The following is a 22711-nucleotide window of genomic DNA, read 5'->3' on the forward strand; positions in this document are numbered from 1 at the left end:
TCTAGTTCTGTTCTGTGAAAACTATTCTTATAACTACTCTCTAGCATCACCCGAATGTATAACCTATGACTTTTGTAATCCTACATATCCTTCAAGAACCAGCTCAATGCTCACATTTTCTGGGAAAAATGGATAAGAAAAATAGAAAGAAAAAATGACAAATCACTACTGTGTATCTTAGAGGCCTAACCATGCAATACTTTCATGTTTTGTTTATGAGAACATTTTGGTTTTTTACACTGTATTCTAATTTAAGAAATATCTCTTTTGTTCATGAATTATTACGGAAATCTTCTTAGGGAGAATGGAATGATGATGTCTAAAAGACATTGAATTTTAGAATGGGCATTTCTCAGGAAAGTTAGAGATACATTTGCCAGAAATGCAAAATTAAGTTGTAAAAAAAGGCAACGTGTTTGTGTACATATCACCCAGCCTGGAAATGGAGGTTTGTTCACATTTTTCATCTATCAGATCATGAACTACTCCATACAAACATCCCTTGTAGAGTTTCTTTGGTACTAGAGATGAATAAATTAAAACAAAATCCTATAACAACTAAATTCACACATCCCTTCAACCCAATCCCTTTGATAAAGCCCTATAGCATTCTACCCACACAATTATAGGTCCTCAGCATCTCCTACCTGACCCGTTCCTATCCTTGCCTGCAAGTCTTTCCTTATTCCAATAGACTTTTCACACAACTGCCAGAATAACCCCCTTTATCCATAGATCTTATGTTACTTCTCTCCTCAGAATGTTTTAATGCTGCTTTATTGCTTTCTAAATAAATTGTGTACTCTTTATCCTGATTTTTAAGATGTTATACACTTTGACACTTCTCTGCTCTTCTGCTTATCTCATACAAGTAATCTCTGTATCTGCTAGGGCAGGGATGCTTAACTTTTTTTTTTTGCATCTCCTTTGACAATCTAGGAAAGCTTACAGATCCCTTCTCTGAATGATTTAAAATGCACACAGTGAAATATAGAAAATTATAAAAGAAATTAATTAGGTCAAAACAAACGTGTATTGTTTTTTCTCACTGAATTTTACAGATGTCTTGAAATTTGTGTACCCCAGGTTAAGAACCTTGGCACTAGTGTTTGTCTAAACTATAGTAATTTATATTGTTGGACCAAGACTGTGCTTTCCCACCCCTGTACATTTGTTCTTTCAGTGGGAAAATGTATAACCCATGACTTTTGTATTCTTAAATAACATTCAAGAACCAACTCAATGCTCACATTTTCTGAGAAAATGTCTCTGATTCCTCCAAGATAAACATAATATTTCCTTCTACATTTTACTTTTTATTATATTATTATGTTTTAATTTATACTATAGTTATTTTATATGGCATATTAGTTTATTATCCATTCAAGATGCTAAATTCCTTCTTTAATAGATAAATGGTCAAAATGGATAAGAACAAGAAGTTATGAAAAGAAAAATGGCAAACCATTTACAACTGTATGAAAGAATGTTCCAAATCACTATCAGAGAATCTATAGGAAAAATATTAACCAAAATAATTTTGAGATTTCACATTACATCTAGTAAATTGGAATAGATAAATAAAAGATGAGATATGTCAACTTTTCATGGATCATCAAAAGATGGGAACTCTAATGGAGATTTGAAATAGTCCAAACATTCTGAAAAGTTATTTGGCATTAAACGGGGGAAAACAGTGCTTGAAGTGCCCATACTTATTGGTTTAAGAGATCCCATTTCTAAATATCTACTCTAAGGATGTCAATGATCAAAAAAAGAAGACCTTATATGCATTGAGAGGAGTGTGTTTTATTGAAGCAAAGAACTGTAAAGAAAATAGATCCCCTTTGGTTAATCCTGCTTGCCTCAGTTTCCTTATCTGTGCAATGAGCTGGAGAAGGAAATGAAAAATCACTCCAGTATCTTTGCCAAAATAAACAAACAAACAAAAACCCAAATAAGGTTATGAAGAGTTTGTCGTCACTGAAAAATGAATGAACAAAGAGAAGCATGAGAAGACCTCCATGAATAGATAAAGTAAAGTAAGCAGAAGAAAACTAATATTCAATAACTACAAAAATGTAAATTTAAAGAGTTATTGAAATCATAATGAATAGGCTTGGACCCAAAGAAAAGATAAGGAAACTACTTCTCCTTTTTTTGCAGATGTAAAGCAGTATAAGTTTCTTAACACTGAATATAATGTCAGACTCTTTGGATATGTTGGCTAGTATCACTGAACTCATAATCTCTCCTCTTATCTGTGTTTGTCTCTCTCTAAAGTGGTAAGAAAGTGCTGGGTCTGGAAGTCAGGAAGACCTAGACTCAAATCCTGCCTTAGCCGCCTTACTAGCTGTGTGATGTTAGAAAATCCACTTAACCTCTGTATGCTTCAGTTTCTTCAATTCTTTTTCCAAAAAATTGGGATTACCTACTTCCCAGGATCGTTGTGAGAATCAAATTAGATAATGCTTGTAAAGTGCTTAGCACAGTGTCTGCCAATTAGTAGAGGCATCATAAATGTGCTCTCTCTCTCTCTCTCTCTCTCTCTCTCTCTCTCTCTCTCTCTCTCTCTCACACACACACACACATACACACACACACACACACACACACAAGCGTTGGTTCCTTGGAAGGGTTCATATTATGATAGATTTAGAGTTAAACAGGAACTTAGAGGTCATCAAATCCAACCCCCTCTTTTTACAGGTGAAGCAACCAAGGTACAGAGATTAAGAGACTTGTCAAAGTCACACATCTAGTGTCCAATGTAGTATGGTAATACATGACTTCAAGACTTGAAGTAGAGGAGGAAAATATGTCGTTTGGAAAATTAAAGTGATAGGAAAAATATAAATGCCAATATATTTTTTAAAGATTCTAAGAAATATAACGTCACTCACCCTCTCCCCATATCCAATCTGTTGCTAAGATTTGTTGATTTTATCTTTGTAAAACCTCACTTGTGTCCCCTTCTTTCCTCTGTTCCTGCCCACCACTCTGGAACCCTGCCATCTGGAACATTGCAATAGCTTCCTTGGTTTCCCTGCCTCAAGTCTCTCCCCATTTCAATCCATTTGCTACTCAGCTGCCAAACTGATTTTCCTAAAGCACAAATCTGATTATGTAGCTAACACTGGTTCCCTCTCCCCCCAATTCAGTAAACTCCAGTGGTTCCCTATCACCTCCAGGATCAAATATAACATAATCTGCTTGTCATTCAAAGTCCTTCATACCCTTTTTCCTCCCTAACTTTCATAGGATGGGAGTAGGGATCAAATGAGGTAATGAATGCAACATCCCTTTGTATACCATTAACTGATAAGTAAATATTATTTAATTGTTTATGTGTCAGATGCTATTAATAAAATTTTTGCTATTTTATAAGTGAGTTTTTTTCTAAAAGAGGCAGAGTCTAAATTAATACTAATGACAAATTGCAACAATAACCTTAGAGTAATAAAGTAAGTAATATATGTTTTTGAGGCCTTTTCATGTTGCTGTGGAGCAAACACATCATAACCACTTCATAAACATTACATATACCAACAAAAATACTCTTTGATACCTGCTATCATCCTGCATTGGTGTTTGGGATTAAACGGACCCCTACTGGTGAAATGAAGGTTTCATTTAGAGACAAAAAGAAGATTCAGCAAAAATGTCAACACACAAAATTTAGTCATTTCACAAAACCAACTAAAGCCAAATTATAAAAAAAAAAAAATAACTGCAGAGCTCTATGAAAGGCTCTGGGGAAAAGTTTCAAAGTCTCAGCCTGAATGAATAAGTGTTGCAAATGGAAATTTCAGTCTGTGTTACTTGAATAAAAAGGCAGAATTAATATAAACCTTCAGCAGGTATCACATAGGTTATCCCTAGAAGAATATATACAACCTGAGCAGTGTTTGAATTCTTTTTTTTTAGTTTAACTTATTTTAACCAACTACCTGTTATAAATCTCCACCTGGATATTCCATAGGCATCTCAAGTTCAGTAAGGTAGAAATGGAACTCACTTTCTTTCCTCCTAAACCCATTCCTCTTCCAAACATCCCTCTTTCTATTAAAAGCACCATCATCTTTCCAATCATCTAATTTCACAACTTTAGTGTCTTCTTCAACTCTTCCCTCTCTTTCATTCATCACACCCAACCAGTTGCTAAATCTTTGTGATTCTTCCTTCAAAATCTCTCATCTCTTGAATTTTCCCCTTTTTCTCCACTCACATGGCTATATTTCTATTTCAGTCCCTCATCACCTTTTTTTGTACAACCGAAACAAACTCCTAATTAGCCTTCTTGATCCACTCACTCCCCTCTCTAATCTACTCCACATAGTTGTCAGTCAACAGTCAGTCATCAGTCAATCATCAAGTATTTATTAAGAGCATACTTTACACCAGGCATTGTGCTAAATGTTGAACATATAAAGAAAAACAAAAAAGTTCCTGATCTCCAGGATCTTATATTTTAAAGGTTAAACAACACATTGTTCTTTCTAAAGCATAAACCTGATCACACTATTTCCCTGCCAAGAAATTTCAGATATAAATATTGTCCATGTGGTCTAAAAATTGTATTACATTTCTTTATATAAAATTTGAATTTGAAAGGGGTCTACAGGATCCCATTGGTTCTGGAAAGCTCAACTTCACAATAAAGACAAAAATCTGATCTTTCTGCTAAGACATATCACTAAGAGATCAAAAAGCTAAAACCATTTCACTTATTCCTTATCCCCTTAAACCAGGAGTTCTTAATCTGAGGACTGTGAAATTAAAACAAAATGATTACTATATTTAAATGAAAGTGGCTTATTTTTAAGATTTTGATTAGGTACTCTCTGTCTTCTCTTCTTGCCACATTTTTTCTTCCTTTTTAGGCTAAACATCCATAGTTTTGTTTTTTTTTTTTTCACCAGAGACTTGAATAGAATGGCTTCACATCCTTTGGTTTTGATGGATATTCTTCTTTGGACATATTTGATTTAGTTCTTATTTGTCAAATTCCTCTTCAAATGTAGTACTGAAAACTGAAGACCATAGTCCAGGTGGGGCCTGACCTACCACATCTTGGTCATTATACTTCTATTAAATCATATTAAATTAAATTTTGAAAGAGTTCAGCAGATGGATCATCTCAAGAGAGCCACAATTTTACTTCAGTTTAAACTCAATGTGATCTAGAATTAAAATAACCATCTAGGAAATTAAAATGTGTATCATGGACCATTGACTGTGGATATGGCACAGAGCTGTTATGCAGGGGCTGATGAAGCCTTTAAAGTTTCATAATTAGATTGTCATTGTGACCTGTTGATTGTAATCAAGTGCAATGTGTTAGAGGAAATGGTGACTTTTATGTTTATTAAATCCTTTATCATATCCTATAACACATAGCCTTTTCACCTCTGCAAAATCAGAAATTCTGAATGACTAATAGCAGCTTTTATTTTGGACAGGAATATATATGTAGATAAACATGTAACTTTAATTTTATCTGTGTATATGTGTGTATATATGTTATGTATACATATACATACATATACACATTATATATACATAGACATATATGCATATATACATACATGTATACATATACACATAGCTAGGTGGTGTAGTAGATAGAGCATTGGGCTTGGAGTCGGGAAATTTGAGTTCAAATCTAGCCTCAGACATTTACTAACTGTAAGACCCTGGACAAGTTACTTAACCCCTATTTGTCTCAGTTCTTCATCTATAAAATGGGGACATACTGGTGAAGGAAATAGGAAACCACTCCGGTATCCAAGTAGCCAAGAAATTCTGTCTAAAGGTTCATGTAGAATCAGACATGACTGAATGAATAGCAACAACACACACATATTGAAATATATGTATATGAGCATATTAGTTATATGTAGATATGAAATACACATACAAACACAAACATATATTATATATGCATAGACATCCATACACACAATTTTTTAAAGGTTCAATTGTCACAGGATCTAAACTGCTTGTGTAATTACGGCTTTCCAGAGCTGTGCCAATAATCCAAAATGTGTGTATAGAAATTCTCTATAGAAAAAAGTACTGACCTGATTCCCATGAGAACAAGATGGCAAAATATGCTACTTCAGACCTTAAAATATAATTTTCTTTTCTATGACAAAGAATATTTCAGACTACTGGTATATCCTAGAGTTGGCTGAATGAAGTAGCAATAGAGCAAGGAATATAGTATAGCAAACAATGGTTTATATTTTAAACTATGTATATTTTCTAACCTATTACTTAGATGTTTCTGTCGCATTTAAGGGGTTATGCATTCAAGGTAAAACTAAAAGAGCAATTTTGGTTTTTCCCTGGTTGTTTGACTTTACTGATGAATACTACCATTAAGCACCACAAAAATTTGGTAACACAAAAATAGTAGCTAGATTTTTTCCCATACTTAAAAGACAAAACCAGGGTTATAATATTTAACACATACTCACTAATATTTCAATGATAAGGTATTTCATTTTAAAAGACAATCCACATGATAGGAAAGGTAGTGTTGCATAATGGATAAAGTGATCTCTTAGGAGTTAGGAAGACCCAACTTCAAGTTGCTCTTCTCACTCACATAGGCCATGTGATCATGTATGCCAATCTGCATTGGTGGAGAGTTTTTTCACTGATTGTTCTCTAAACTAATGAACCAGGTCAGCCCCACTTCCCCCAACATCACAATTACCAAAAATAAGTGAAACAAAAGAAAAAATATAATTAGTTCAAAGGATTTACTTTATCACTTAGACTGTTCAATCTAATTTCTATCTCTTTTGTTTATCCAAATCTTACTGTAGGCTGTTTCATCTCTTTATACCTTGAGGCCTTAGTGTCACAGCAAATTCTCAGCTTTCAGTTACAACTAGTGTTAAATGCCACACTGGTATTTACTTGCTCTTTATAAAATGATCTAATATGTCACCCAGATTTCTTAGGCTTACCTGCAAATTCTCTTATGTTCCACAGCTACCAACACCTGCACGACTTGTAGCTCTCAATTCTGCTCTTGCTGCTTCTTGTCTTTTCGTCCAATCATCAAAGCTACATGTACGTGTGGGCAACATGTCATTATGTTTGTTTCTAGACATTTCAAATTCTCTCTCGGACTTCTTGATGGGCAAAGAACTCCATCTGACTCAGAATTTTGCAGCCTGATTTTCTAAAGTATAAAGAACATTTTTGTGACAGAATAAGGCCTGGGTTAAATGGAAGTAAATTCTACAAATTTGTCAGACAATTTTAAAATTTTACTGTCAATTAGAATGTGACATCTTCCTTATAGTTGTATTGCCACACCTTTAGGGATTTTATTTTTATGGAATAAAATGCACCAAGGCAATATTACAGAAGAAGCATCTAAATGGGAGCTTTAAAATATCACTGGTTTCTGTTATAGTAGGCAGGAAAACAGTGAGTATAGAGTAAGTGCTTACTGTGTGCTTGGTACTGTGGTAAGCATGGGGATACATATGTTGTTGTTGTTACCCTCTGTTTTAGAAGAGGACCAATGACATCATGGGGTAATGACTTGAGATGTGCATGGATTAGATTTAAGTGAGGCAGAATTGCACAAAGTTGTCAATCTCACTCTTCAAGAAACATCAAAGTACAGTGGCAAGAAAGAAGTCAAGATGAATGGTGATGGCTCAGGATGCAGTGGATGACCTTGTCATCTTTAACATCTGAACAGTCTCTAAGTACTTCACAGAACCTACTTCAACTTCCTTTGTGGCCATTGGAACAAATTGTTCTCATCTACCCATTCCACTGGGGGAAGTCTTCATATGTTTGGGATAAACATCCCCCTAACTCACTGATGGGTTTGAGGTCTGTCAGTTACCATCAACCTGATTTAGCCCATCTACTGAGATGGTTTTACTAGGGTGTGGTTGCTGCATAGACTACAGCTTCTTGGAGCTACAGGGGAGAGTTGAGTGATAGGTGGAAACCAAATGTGAATGAGCATCCCTGAAAAGAGCTCAGCAAGCACTCATATCAGAGATGCTAGTCCTTCTCAAACATCTCATGTCCCCTAGGGAGTGTGTGTGTGTTTGTACATATGTGTGCATATATACACATATACATACACTCACAAAAAGAGAAATTCTACCCTTAAGGAGATTATATTCTAATAGGAGAAGACAACACACCAAAGAAAGCTTAAATGCAGAACCATGACAGGAATAAAGGTATGGACAGCTGGAGTCATGACACTGGAGTCCAGTAATCCAAAAGCATAGCTGGGAGAAGAATTAAGGGTAGCCAAACTTGGTCCCTTTGCAAAATGGAGACTTCAGTAGGAATTCATCAATGGTGGAAAGAGGGAGGAAAGGGGGAGAAGAGAGAGGAAATGAGAGAGGGAGAGAGAGAGAGAGAGAGAGAGAAGGAGGGAGAGAGAGACAGACAGACAGACAGACTACAGGGATAGTTAGATGCCCTATGGTGAAGAGGCCTGTTACAGAATGAGACTGAAAACTGAGGCACCATGTTATTGAGGTCACAGGATAGGCTAGATTGGGGATATCAAAAATAAATTACAAAGACCAGAGAAATAATATAGTTATAAGCTATATAGCTTAAAATCATAGTAAGACTTTTGGAACAACTTGCATTTCTTTCTTCTTTTCTTCCTATTTTATTTCTTTCTTTTCCCTCTCTTTTTCCTTTCTTTCAGAATAAAACATTCTTAAAGAAAAAAATATTTTGTAAGTGTGACACTCAAAACTGGCCTAAAAATATAATAAATGTGCTATACGTCTCCATTTTACCCATGACAACTTACACAAAAGAAAGTCCATAATAATCACAGGTCCATAGATCAGGATCTGAAAAGGACCTTGGAGACCATCTAATCCAACTTCCATTTTGAAAAATGAGGAAAATGAAGCACAGGAAGGCTGAACAATTTATCTACATTGTTATAAATATTAAGTATCAGAGGCAAGACATGAACCCAGGTTATCTATCTATCTAGAGCCAATGTTCCTTTCATGTACCAAGAGATATCTTGCAGGAAAAATATTTTGAAAAACAAAAATGGGCTGACAATGCAGCAAGAACAAAGAATAACAGATAAAATCAGGACTGCACTATTATCACTCCAATTTAAAAGACCTGGAGGAAAGGCTTTAGCATATACCCTATGGAGAATTAATAAGAGAACACATGTACATGAATTATACTCTCATACCTTTGAAAGGAATACCCACATTGAGGAGATCATTCTCCCATAAAATTATTAAAACATAGGTGATTTTAAAAATATACATCTTTCAAATTTCAAACGGATCTGTGGTCTCATTAATTTTTGACATTTCCTCCAACAAGACAGATCCCAAGTCATCCTTATAATCCCATCCTGGGCAACTCTTGACCGTATCTTCCCATAAGTTCTCAGTGTTCTCCTAATATACTGGATACATTCTTTTACTACTGCCTGACACTGAGAAGTTACCAGTAGAGCAGTCAGGTTGTTCATCTATATCATTCTTCAGTTTTGGCACATGACCAAAAACATCTCCTAGTCCTATTATACATTTGTCTGATGGATTCTTTTACTCATGTTCTTCAAGGTTCTTTATTGAAGTAGGAGGGGGAGGGAATAAGTGATAAGGAGGGAATGATAAAAGGTAGGGCAGATAAAAGAAGAACATGATTAGAAGTAAAACAGACTTTAGAGGGATAGAATGAAAAGAGACAGAGAGAGAAGGAAAAACAGAAGAAATAGGATGGAGAGAAAGGATAAAAAAGAGGATAAACAGAAGGAAATAAGATTGAGGGAAATAGTAATAATAACAGATTTTATGAATACACTCACAATAGCAGAATGGACTAGAAACCAGAATCCAACAACAACTTGTTTACAAGAAAAATACTCAAAATAGAGAAAAACACATGAAGTTAAAATAAGGGGCTGAAGCAGAATCTGTCATGCTTCAGTTGAAATAAAAAAGGCCAGGGTAGCACACGTGATCTCAGAAAAAGCAAAAGCAAAAATAGAACTAATTAAAAGAGATAAACAGGGGAAAATCTTGATTAAAAAAAAGAGCCATAGACAATGAAGTAATATCAATATTAAACATATTTATACCAAATGACATAGCAACCAAATTCATAAAGGAAAGTTAAATTAATTACAGGAAGAAATAGATAGTAAAAGTATACTAGTGAGGAACTTCAACATTCCCCTTTCAAAGCTAGATAAATCTAGCCATAAAATAAATAAGAAGTCAAGGAGAAGAATAGAGTCTTAGAAAAGTTAGATATGTTAGAACTTTAGAGAAAACTAAATGGGAAAAAGAAGAGTGTATGTTTTTCTCAGCTGTACATGGGACCTTCACCAAAACTGACCAAGTGTTAGGAAATAAAAACCTCACAACAAAATGTAGAAAAGAAGAAATATTAAATGTACCCTTTTCAGATTGAATGATATAACCTCTGTGAAGACTTCTCAGGGTGGTGATGAAAAGACTGTCTCAAAACTAGAGATAGGCTCTGAGAGAAGGAACAGGCCATAAGTTTAAATTACCTAAACCTACAGGAATTCAGCCCAATAACTCCCTCCTGATTGCCACTGTCACATCAGCATTAGGTATACTAAATAAGGACATGTATGTTTGGATTGGCTATACCCTGTTTCCTTGTTCTTTGGGAATGGGAAAGACTGTCATGCCTAGAATGTAAGCCCGCCTCTTAGCCAATGGTAGTAAGGGATAGTGGTGGGGTGGGAGTTTCTTGTTTGCGTTAACACATATAACCTTGCTTTGTCCTTTGTGCCTCGCCTCTCTCCTACTGGTAGCGTACTGGAGGAGTAGATGCCCCTTCTCGTGAGATTATAATAAAGAGTAACTTTTTGCTTCCACCTTGAGAAGTCTCTGAATTTAATTGTGTTAGAGTCGCTGTACCACATAAGATCATAATGCAATAAAAAAACTACTTTAATAAAGAGATATGGAAGCATAGATTAAAAGCTAGTTGGAAACTAAATAATTTAATCCTAAAGAATGAGTGGGTCAGAGAACAAATCATAGAAACAATAATTTCATTACCAATGACAATAAGACAACACTACAAAATTTGTAGGATGTAGCCAAAGCAGTACTTAGGGCAAATTTTCTATCTCTAGACATGTAAAACAATAAAAGAGAAAATAAGCATATCAAATAATTTGGCATGTGACTAAAAAACAACCTAGAAAAAGAATGAATTAAAAATCCCCACCTAAACACCAAAATGAAAATCCTAAAAATCAAAGAGGAGATTAATAAAATTGAAAGTTTAAAAGAAAAAAAAAACGTTGAACTAATAAATAAAACAAGGATCTGGTTTTATGGGGGAAAACAATAAAATAGGTAAACCATTGGTTAATTTGATTAAAAAAAAACAAATTATCAGCATCAAAAGTGAAAAGGGTGAATGCATCAAAATGAAATTAAAGCAACTATTAGCAATTATTTTGCTCAATTATGTGCCAGGAAAGCTGACAATCTAAGTGAAATAGATAGATATTTACAAAAATATAAACTGCCTAGATGGACAGAAGAGAAAATATAATACTTAACACTATCTTAGAAAAAGAAATTGAACAAACCATCAATGAGATCCTTAAGAAAAAATCCCCAACACCAGAAAGATTTACAAGTGAATTCTATCAAACATTTAAGGAACAATTAATCCCAATACTATGTAAATTACTTGAAAATAATGGCAGACAATATAAAATACTTGGGTGTCTACCTGCCAAGAAAAATCAGGAGCTATATGAACACAATTACAAAACATTTTTCACAGAAATAAAGACCTATCTAAACAACTGGAAAATACACTCATGGGAAGGCCAAACCAATATAATAAAAATGACAATTCTACCTCAGTTAGTTCTAATTCAATGCCATACAAATTAGGCAGAGAAAAAGTCCTATGATATAAATTGTACAATGCAAATATAGTTTTGACACCTAAACCAGGGAAAGCAAAAACAGAGAAAGAAAAATATAGGTCAATTTCTTTAATGAATATCATTATTACTTTTAAATAAAATACTAGCAATGAGATTATATCAATATATCACAAAGATCCTACAACATGAGCAGACAGAATTTGAAGCAGGAATGCTGAGCTGGTTTAATATTAGGAAAACTATTACCATAATTGACCATATCAATAACAAAACAAAAAAAATCATATAACTATATCAGCAGATGCAGAAAAAAAAAACCTTTGAGAAAATGCAATACCCCTCCCATTAAAAACACTAGAAAGCATAGCAATAAATGGAGACTTTTAAAACTAAGTAGTATCTATATAAAACCAAAAGCAAGCATTATCTATAATGGGAATAAGCTTGAAGCATTCCCAATAAGATCGGGGTGAAACAACGGTGTTCATTATCATCACTACTATTCTATATTGTACTAGAAATGTTAACTATACCAATAAGACAAGAAAAAGAAATTGCAGGAATAAAAAATAGACAACGAAGAAAACTCTTTGTAGATAATTTGATGATATACTTAGAGAACCTTAGAGAATTAACTATAAAATGAGTTCAAATAATTAATAACTTTAGCAGTGTTGCAGGACATAAAATAAACGCACGTAAAGTAGTATGTATATCCTACTAACAAAACCTAGCAACAAGAGCTAGAAGGAAAAACTCCTTTTTAAAATAATGGCAGACAATATAAAATACTTGGGTGTCTACCTGCAAAGAAAAATCAGGAGCTATACGAACACAATTACAAAACATTTTTCACACAAATAAAGACCTATCTAAACAACTGGAAAATACACTCATGGGAAGGCCAAACCAATATAGTAAAAATGACAATTCTATATCAGTTAGTTCTAATTCAATGCCATACAAATTAAACTAGAGTTAGGAAAATAATAACAAAATTCATTTAGAAGAAAAGAAGGTCAAGAATATCAAAGAATCAATGAAAAAAGTGAAGGAAGACAACATTTCATACTATATTACAAAGTGGTAATCATCAAAACAATCTGGTATTAGCTAAGAAATAGAATGGCAAATAAATTGAATTGATTAGGTACTTCATGAACAGTAGTAAAGGACCATAGTAATCTAGTGTTTGTTAAATACTAAAATCCAAGCTTTTGTGATAAGACCTCACCATTTGACAAAAATTGCTGATAAAACTAGAAAGCAGTTTGGCCAAAACTGGTCATAGACCAATATCTCGTGACAGATACCAATATAAGATGGATAAAAGATTTAGACATAAAAGTTGACATCATAAGTAAATTAGGGGAGTATGGGGAAAATATGCCTGTAAGATCTATGGATAAGGGAAGAGTTTATGACCAAATAAAAGATAGAGAGGATCATGAGAAGAAAAACAGATAATTTTAAATATGTGATATTAAATAGCTTTTGCATAAACAAATCTAATGCTGCCAAAATTAGAAGGAAAATAGGAATCTGGGGGAAATTTTTTGTAACAAGTTTCAATGATACAAGTTTCTCAAACACATAGTGAACTGAGATAAATTTCCAAAAAATAAGAGTCATTCCCCAGTTGATAAATGGTCAAATAAAATGAACAGGCAGTTTTCAGAAGAAGAAATCAAAGTTATCAATGGTCACATGACCAAATGTTCTAAATTACTATTGCTAAGAGAAATCAACATTTAAAAATAACATTTTATTTCCTCCAATTACATGTAAAAGCTATTTTTAATGTTCATCTAATTTTTTTTGAGTTCCAAATTCTCTGCCTCCTTCCCTTCTCTCCCTCCTCCCTGAGAAAGTAAGCAAGTGATATAAATTAAACGTGGGCAATTATGTAAAACATATAAGAGAAATGCAAATTGAAACAACTTTGAGGTACTACTTCACACCTATCAGAATGGCTAATATGACAGAAAAGGAAAATGACACATGCTAGAGGGGATGTTGAAAAATTGGGACACTGTTAGTGGAATAATGAACTAGTCCAAACATTCTGGGAAAAAAAAATTGGGAACTATGCCCAAAGGGTTATAAAAGCATGCATAATACCACTACTAGGTCTGTGTTCTAAAAAAAAAAAAAAAGGTAAAATGAACTATATATACAAAAATATTTATAGCAGCTCTTTTTTTGATGACAATACATCACAAATTGAGGGGATGTCCAGCAATTGGAGAATGGATGAACAAGTTGTGGTATATAATTGTGATGGAATTCTATTGTGTTTTAAGAAATGGTTAAGAGTATAGTTTCAAAGAGTATAGTTTCAGGAAACCTGGGAAGACTCATGTGAAACAATGCCAGCTGAAGTGAGTGGAAGGAGGATTACACTGTACATGGTAACAAATTATTAGATAGCTGAACCTCATGTATATTCCACAGAAGTGTTCTATATTTTAATTGATTCTCACATGCAATAATTATAACCTGCACATCCCCTTTTTTCCTCCTACCTTGTCTATTATGATCTACCTTCATACAAAATTGAGTTGTAAGCTTTTAATGAGGTTGCAAAGGGAAGCTTTTGAAAATGTACATAAAATGCCTTTGAAGCACCAACCACCACTTTTTTGCTAGAGATTTGAGGAAATACTGGCTGGGAAGGTCAAATACACTGTCAGATATAGTTGCTGTTTCTGCTGCTTTCACTTAACTATTCAACTTTGTGACAAAGGGAAAATTGATTAAGGAAGGAGTAGTTGTACAGTAAAAAAATGACTGTGATAATGATAATAATAATAATAAATTTATATGACACTATATGCCAGGCACTGTACTGATTACTTTACAATTATTATTTCACTTGATCCTCACAAAAACTCTGGGAGGTAGGTTTTATTATTATCTCCATTTTACAGATAAGGAAACTGAGGCAAAGAGAATTTAAGTGACTTGCTCAGGGTCACACAGATGTTAGTGTCTGAGGCTGGATTTGCAGTTAAATCTATCCTGACTCCAGGCCCAATGCTATATTCCGTGTGCCATTTTGCTGCCTTAAGGCAGCAAGTGCTATGAGGTATGTAGATGAAGCATTAATAATACTTAAACAAAAATATGGACCAATAATTTGTTTAAAGACCTGGTGAAGCAAGAAAAATTGATAAAACATCATAGAGGGAACCTCATGTACAGAAAAAGAGGAAATTGGGAAGCCATTCATGTTGTTAGGCCCTTCATTAGATGATGTGATAAATATTTTATAAGGTAACCAGGAGAGATACAACACGAAGATATGAATCATCCCCCATTTCTAGTCATTCTAGAGGACCTAATATCACATAACCCTTCAATAGACTACAATGGATAGAAACTTGTACATGATGTCTTCCATTACTAGCAAGGACACCCTAACACACTTAGAACTATGTTTAATGATTAACGTGAGAAACACAACAGGCAAAAGCGATTCCAAATTAGCTCTGTAGGCCTAAAATTGCAGTATTGTAAATCATACTCCAATAGCCTGCACCAAAGGAAATTCCCAACATATTTTTGGTCTTATAACCTTGGGAATGTATCACATCTCCCTTTAAATTTCTTACCTTCATACCTCCAACAGTGGTAAAGCATCAATAGCAATACACATCTAGCTAAATTGTCATGGATTTGGGAGAGAAAAAAAAAGTTGACTACAGGTATGATTGATTGCAGTTTTTAAAAAATGAACCACAAAAGCAAAAACAACGACCAAAAATACACATAGAGAAGAATAGGATATGTGGCAAAGCTAAAGAGTATTTACTGAATACAACTTTATGTTCCTCCAAATTGGAAAAGTTGTTGAGCTGAACCTTTTATCTCTTCCTTTATGAAGAAATACAAAGCTAGAAGTTCCTTTTGACTTATATAAGACTCTTTAAATCCTCTGCCCCTCCCTTGTAGGTCAATAGCTTTCAATAGAAAAAAAAAAGTACTGCTTCTGCTGCCTGAAATTTGTTTTGGTACTATAATACTGGTTTCTTGGATTATTTTCTAAACTAATTTTATTATTCTCTCTCTCTCTCTCTCTCTCTCTCCATACACACACACACACACACACACACATATACATTATCTATATATGAAACATTACAATTTGCCATTAAATTCATCCTATTGAGTATGTTTTGGGAAATAGAGGTAAAAAGACAGAGTCCCTGATATAAAAATTGACAATATGTGTATACTTAAAAGATTTTTCTGATATTATTTGCAAGATTCATTTACTACTAAAGTAGCAACTTTGATGCCCTAGAAAAGCATTTTCTATCCATCTGTTCCCCAGAGGATGAGATTTCCATGAGCTCATTTTGCTCGATGTCGCCTGCAGGTAAAACTTGACCTTGTTCATCATTTCTATCCCTGTAACCTGTAGCAGCTGAAAGGTGAGGTAATTCTAAGGTCCTGAAAGACTTCAGGAAAGAAAAGGAAACAAATTTTCTTCACCATTATATTTATGGCTGCCAACATTTGAAATAACACATTATGGATAGGATAACTGTGTTTATTGAATAGCTCATTGGTGGGAGATCTAACCAAATATATCTATAGTATATGTAACCAAAGTATATCTATACTAGATAAATTTGGGGAAAGCAGGAGGAAAAGCGTTATGCTTGCCCTTTAGAAATTGCAATCTAATTTGGTTGACTAAACAAAACAGGGATAAAGTAAAATGAGAAGAATCACAAAGCAACATAAATGACTTATACTGACTGTAGGACTAGTACACATTAAACTCATTATGTATTATTATAAGATAATAATAATTAACACTAGTAATATAATGAGCATGTATGTAAGGTTTCCAAGAGATAGATAAGTGGCTCAGTGGAGAGAGTGCCATGCCTGAAGTCAAAAAGACTCATCTGGCCTCAGAAATTTACTAGCCGTATGAGCCTGGTAAGTCACTTAACCCTGTTTGCCTCAGTTTCCAAATCTGTAAAATGAACTGGAGAAGGAAATGGTAAACCATTGAAGTATCTTTGCCAAGAAAACCCCAAAGGGGGTTACAAAGAGCTGCACATGACTGAAAAAAATACAACTGAACAACAACAAAGTTTTGCAAAGTGTTTTATATAGGTTAGCTCATTTTGATCCAAATAGTAACACTTTGACATAGGTGCTCTTATTATCTCCATTTTACAGAGGAGGAAACTGAGGCCCGGGGAAGTTAAGTTACTTGTCCAGGGTCACATCACTAGAATTTAAGGGAAGATGAAAGCTCAGACCTTCTTGATTCCATGCCCAACTCTCTAACTACTATGCCATATACCTAGAATTGAAAGAGGTCTCAGAAGTGAACTGGTTCAAACCCCCATTTTACAGATGAGGAAACTGAAATCCTAGAAAATCCTGTTTTTCTTTAGCTGACAAATGTAGCAAGTGTCATAGGTAAGATCTGAATCCATATATGACTTCAGAGCCAGACTTTTTTCTACTATACCAAACTATTTCAGAGATATAGATTTCATTTGGTTTATTTATTTATGTCTTTTTTTCCCCATGAATCATTTGTCTGGGCATCTAATTAATGTAAAATTCTCTCAACATATCAATGTGGATTGGCAATTGCTTTTGTATTTAGTGTCTTTGGAAATTGATTTCAGCATTGTGCTGAGGAAAGATAAGATGACAAAACAAACAGAGAATGTGGTTGGAATTAATCTTTAGGAAAATTGGGAAAGAAAACTGGAAAAGATCAAGGGTGAACTTGATTCTTGAAGAATGCAATGGCTACAGATACTATTTGAATATTCTTAGAGGTTTAAATAATTCAATGTCACCTATAAATTAGCTTCATTTTTCATAACAAATTGCAATGAAAACCAAATTATAAAAAAAATATAACTTTTTTTTCTGAATCAGGATTCATTTTAATTTCTGAAAGCACTGATGTTTAATTTTAATTAAACCATTCCACTACAAATAACATTTCTTGTACCACGTTAAATTGTCAATGTTTCATAACTAATCCCTAGTTAAGTTGAAACATCAAAAACAATAAACATCCAATCAAAAAGTAACAGCTGACACTTAACAAAATGCTAGTCACTAGTAAAATACAAAAAAGCTTTCAGAGTTCACAAATGTCATAACAGCAATGAAAGTGATTCAAGTAGAGTGCTATTTTAAAGTTATTCCAACAATAAGCATGGGTGCATGTTTTACTTTATAATTGTTTGCTTTGAATCTTTACTGTGTAAAATCACTAACATTTTATCACTAGGCAATAAATTATGGGGTTGCTGATTAAATTGGCATTTAAATATTAAAACAGGGAAAATAAAAGCAATAATCCCATGAACTGCTTTGTTTTGTCAAAATAAGTCCTTTACAAAGTAATCTTAAATACTTAATTTAAGTGAGTCATCCACTCATCCTCCATTAGTTTTTGCATTTTTAAAACAGTAGTTTTCCTCAAGGGATATCATTGTTTATAAGCCTGAACTTTCATTTTTCTTTTAACATTCTTAGAATGTCTACTCCTGAGCATTTTGATCTTTAAGCCACTACACAATGAAGTTCCCTTTAAAACAAATTAACAGAAGTGATTTAGGGATGGCTAAGATCTCTTTTAAATTCTCTTTTCTACTTTGGTTTATAAAGTAGAGGTAATTTTTATTTGTTATTTAAATATTTATTTGTTATTTGCTTTAGGCCTTAAATAACAGGGCCTAAATTACATTCAAATACATTTTCCTACAAATCCAATGTTTATAATAGTATTTCTTTAAAAAAAAAGAAATTATGTCAAAAAATTCAGGTGTTTATTTAGAAAATGGAAAAGTACATGGGATTAAAAGGCAAAGATTTAAAGAAAATTTTAACCTATAAACTTTCCAAATCCTTTTTCAAGTTACAAGTATTAGTAAGACTGGCATTAACATTGTAATTACACAATTACAGCAGAGCTTACACATGCTTAACATACATAATTACATTTAAAATAAGTTAAATAACTTTAAAAATATATTCTATAATTTAATTGGCCTTTAAATGTTTTCCCTTTAAGAAACATCCTCTGAACTTTGGCTTTTTCTGTCCAAGTGGTTAATTCTGACTATCTCCCCCTTTAATGAGTTACTTTCAAAACTGGGGTTGTTGCAAAATTCAAAGTTTTGTTTTTCTGAAGTGGAATCCAATAACCATTGTATATCTATTATTGTTCAGAGTTAATGGTAGTGGAGGGAAAGGACTGGATACTTCACTATAAAGATCATAAATTGCAAATACTATGAACAGAAAGAAATCAGAGTGTAAGGAGTAAAAGAAGGTTCAAATAATTTTGAATACAAACAATATCATCTATAATGAAACAGAAAAACATGGAAATCTGAGAGCTATAGTTCTGAACTATTTTTTAAAATTCAAAAACCCTCAGAATTCAGGGTATGAAAATAAATATAAAATGGAAAACAGTGCAATAATGACCCTAATCAAAAACTTCTTTTCAATAAATAATCCCAAATAAAATGAAGTTTCACAAAATCTCATCTTTAACAAACAAAATATATCATGCTACACATGTAAAACACAAATTCTACCATTTCTTACTTTCAAGCTTTAGACTGCCAAAACTTCATACAATGCACATTTTATTTCTCCATGGCATCCAGGTCTAATAGCAGTTAGTTGGAAGTCAGAAGTATTACAGAGAATTCCGTAGCCACTAGAATGACCTCTATTCTCACCTGCAGCAAATGACTTAGTACTAAGCCAGTCAGCTTTTACTTATAAACATCTATTTCCATCATAAAAAAACTTAAGATCCCATTATGTTCTCTGCTTTTACTGTAGTGTGTTTCATGAAGCTTTTGTATAGTTCAACATTAAAAAAAATCTTGATTTTTAAAAGAATCTTTTTGGTACTGCTGCATGATGGATTTAATGTAACATTAAGCATAAAACAGCAACTACACTGTATTGTATAAACTAATTCACAGCTATCGGAAAAATTCTTAATCTAAGTAAATACGAGGCTGCCGCAATGATAAAGAGTAGTGGAACACAAGGGAAAAAATAAGTAAATAAAATGACTTTTGATCAGTGGCCATTCATTATTTTGCTTTCTGGCATATGGAAGAAATTATCTTATTTGAGTTTCAAATGTTCTGGTCAATCCAGTTGTAGCTTAGCTTCTTCAATATCATCCTGAGTTACTGAAATAAGGGCAACAATTGAACTCAAGTTTTCCTCTGGTCTGATGTAGCCAGTGATGACTGTACTAAAGATTCCCCCATAGAAGTCCACTTTGAAGGTATGTATAATGTGAGTTTCCACAGATTTTTTAGTATTCTTGTAGTATGGGTTCCATCCTATGCTTATGCACATCACCATTTCCAGCAGAGGCCCGGCCATAGTAAATTCCAGTAGATGAATCACATGGAAGATTATCTACTACTTGCTTAGGAAAGTCAGCTGTGGGGATGCCAAGGTGCTTGGAGTCCCGTCCGAAGCCCCTCACCACTTTTCCCCGGCAGAAATAAGGCAGGTGGGCAGGTGCTTCATCACGCCCCCAGCTCCGGGCTCCGGAGACGGCCCGGGCGAAGAGTCCCGAGGAGGAGCCGCCATGGAATTCAGGGCAACGGTCCCCCCAACCCCCGGGCCAGTTGGGAGCGGGGGGAGGGGGGAAAGCGGAGGGGGAGGTGCGGGAGAAGCCTAGGAGCGCGGGCCTCCTGCCCAGCCGCCCCCACCGGAAGGCTGCAGGAGAAGGGCGCGCGACAGAACCTCCGCATGCCGCTGACCCAACCAAAAATATAACTTTTTCAATATATTTAGGTCTTAGTTAATTTTTGATTCTTCAGAATTGTTTATGCTAAGGCATATATTCTCCTATCCTTATTAAGTGCAGTTTTCTCATCAACATAATATCTCAATCATCTTTATTAAAATTTTGTAATAGTACATGTGGCAATACCTACAAATTATTACAAGTTGCTTATTGCTCAATTGCCAAGGACTTCTTTTAATTACTACTTTGTATAAAATGCAGCTGGCCTTGTGTGAAAACGTTGGGTTTCCAATTCCACGCCATGAATTAAAGATCATAATGCACACCTGCCTCTTTGCCTTGCATAAGCCACAAAGTTCTAATCAATATTGTGAAGACTGAAAAACTGTGCTAAAGTGTTCAATAGTATGCCTCATCAACACTACATTATATCTAATTAGAAGAAGACCTAGGAAACTGAAGTCTTCTTTATTTAGACCCTCTTATGTACCATTCTTTGGTGTATTGTGTTTATTTCCTTTCAAGTGAACTTGATATTTTTCAGCCTCTTCATTTATAAAACTATTTTTTTATGCTTTGATGCCTCTCCTTGCCTGCTCATTCACTTCTTTTAACCAGAAACCACATCAGTATGCAGGTTATTGGGTTTAAGTGTTTCCCAAATTCTTTTAAAAGAGTGTGGTTCCTTCTTCTTCAGCATGCTTATTCTCCACAAGAATCAACCAGACATATTTTGTTTAAATTCACTATTATCTGGAATTACAATAGCAGTTCAGATTTAAGAAGGAATTGACATTCATAATGAAAAATAGGTGTGATTCTCTTCCCCTCAACTCAATTGATATAATTGCAGTAGATCCAAAATATAATCATATGGTCTCAATGAGGTGATGAAATGATGTTAGAGGTGCATCTATGAGACCACCCCTATATTAGGTGAAATCACTTCTCTAATTAAGAAGGGAAAAACCAATTGACAGAGCAAATAAATCAATCACAGCACTGTGAGCTTTAAATATTCAAATTCTGAATGAATTTCAGTCTTTCAAGTTTAAAAATATATGATAGAGCAGAGGTTATGGAGGTAATTTTTTTCTTTGACTTCCAATTCCCTCCAACCTTAACAACCATGTAGCTTTTTAAAATATTAACAGATTAAATTCAATGTTAATAAATAAATTAATAAAATATAATGACAGATATTAATTAAGATACAGGCCTCTGGAGCAACAAGTAGTATGAAATCATTAAAAGGAACATAGGAATTTAAATGCAATCTGTCTCAGTCTCATCTTTCTACTATATTCTGGGTCCAACTCACTGTCCATCTGCAATGGGCTACACAAATCCAGACACTAATGCATTTATTATCTACTTTGTTTTTCCAAGTCAAATGATTTTTATTTTTTAAGATTCATTAATTTATTTATTTTTAGTTTTCAACATTCACTTCCACAAGATTTTGAGTTCTAAATTTTCTCCTCATCTCATCCCTCCCCCAACCTCAAGACAGTGTGCATTTTGAATGCTCTTTCCCCTAATCTGCCCTCCCATATATCTCCCTCTCCTTTGCTTATCCCCTTCCTTTTCTATTTTCCTGTAGGGCAGGATAGATTTCTATATCCCATTGCCTGTATATCTTATTTCCCAGTTGCATGTGAAAACAATTTTTTAACATTTGTTTTAAAACTTTGGGTTCCAAATTTTCTCCCTTTCTCCCTCCCCACCCATCCTCATTGAGAAGGCAAGCAACTTGATACGGGTTATACTTGTGTAGTCATACAAAACACTTCCTTAGTATTCATGCTGCGGAAAACAAACTGTATTTCCCTTCATCTATTGCTGTTCCCCATTTATTTTATTCTCTCTTTTGACCCTGTCCCTCCTCAGAAGTGTTTGCTTTGGATCATCCCCTCCCGCAATCTGCCCTCCTCTTTATCATCCCCCCCCCCCCCCCCCCCCCCCCCCCCCCCCCCCCCCCCCCCCCC

General features: G+C 34.2%; 1 pseudogene; it reads right to left on the reverse strand.

Moving 5' to 3' along the window:
- Positions 1-20035: 20035 nt before the first annotated feature.
- LOC114024461 lies at positions 20036-22051 on the reverse strand (annotated as a pseudogene).
- Between the last annotated feature and the right edge of the window lie 660 nt (positions 22052-22711).

The sequence above is a fragment of the Vombatus ursinus genome, unplaced genomic scaffold (assembly GCF_900497805.2).
Source record: "Vombatus ursinus unplaced genomic scaffold, bare-nosed wombat genome assembly UNPS02014821.1, whole genome shotgun sequence".
In the NCBI taxonomy this organism is placed as follows: Eukaryota; Metazoa; Chordata; class Mammalia; order Diprotodontia; family Vombatidae; genus Vombatus; species Vombatus ursinus.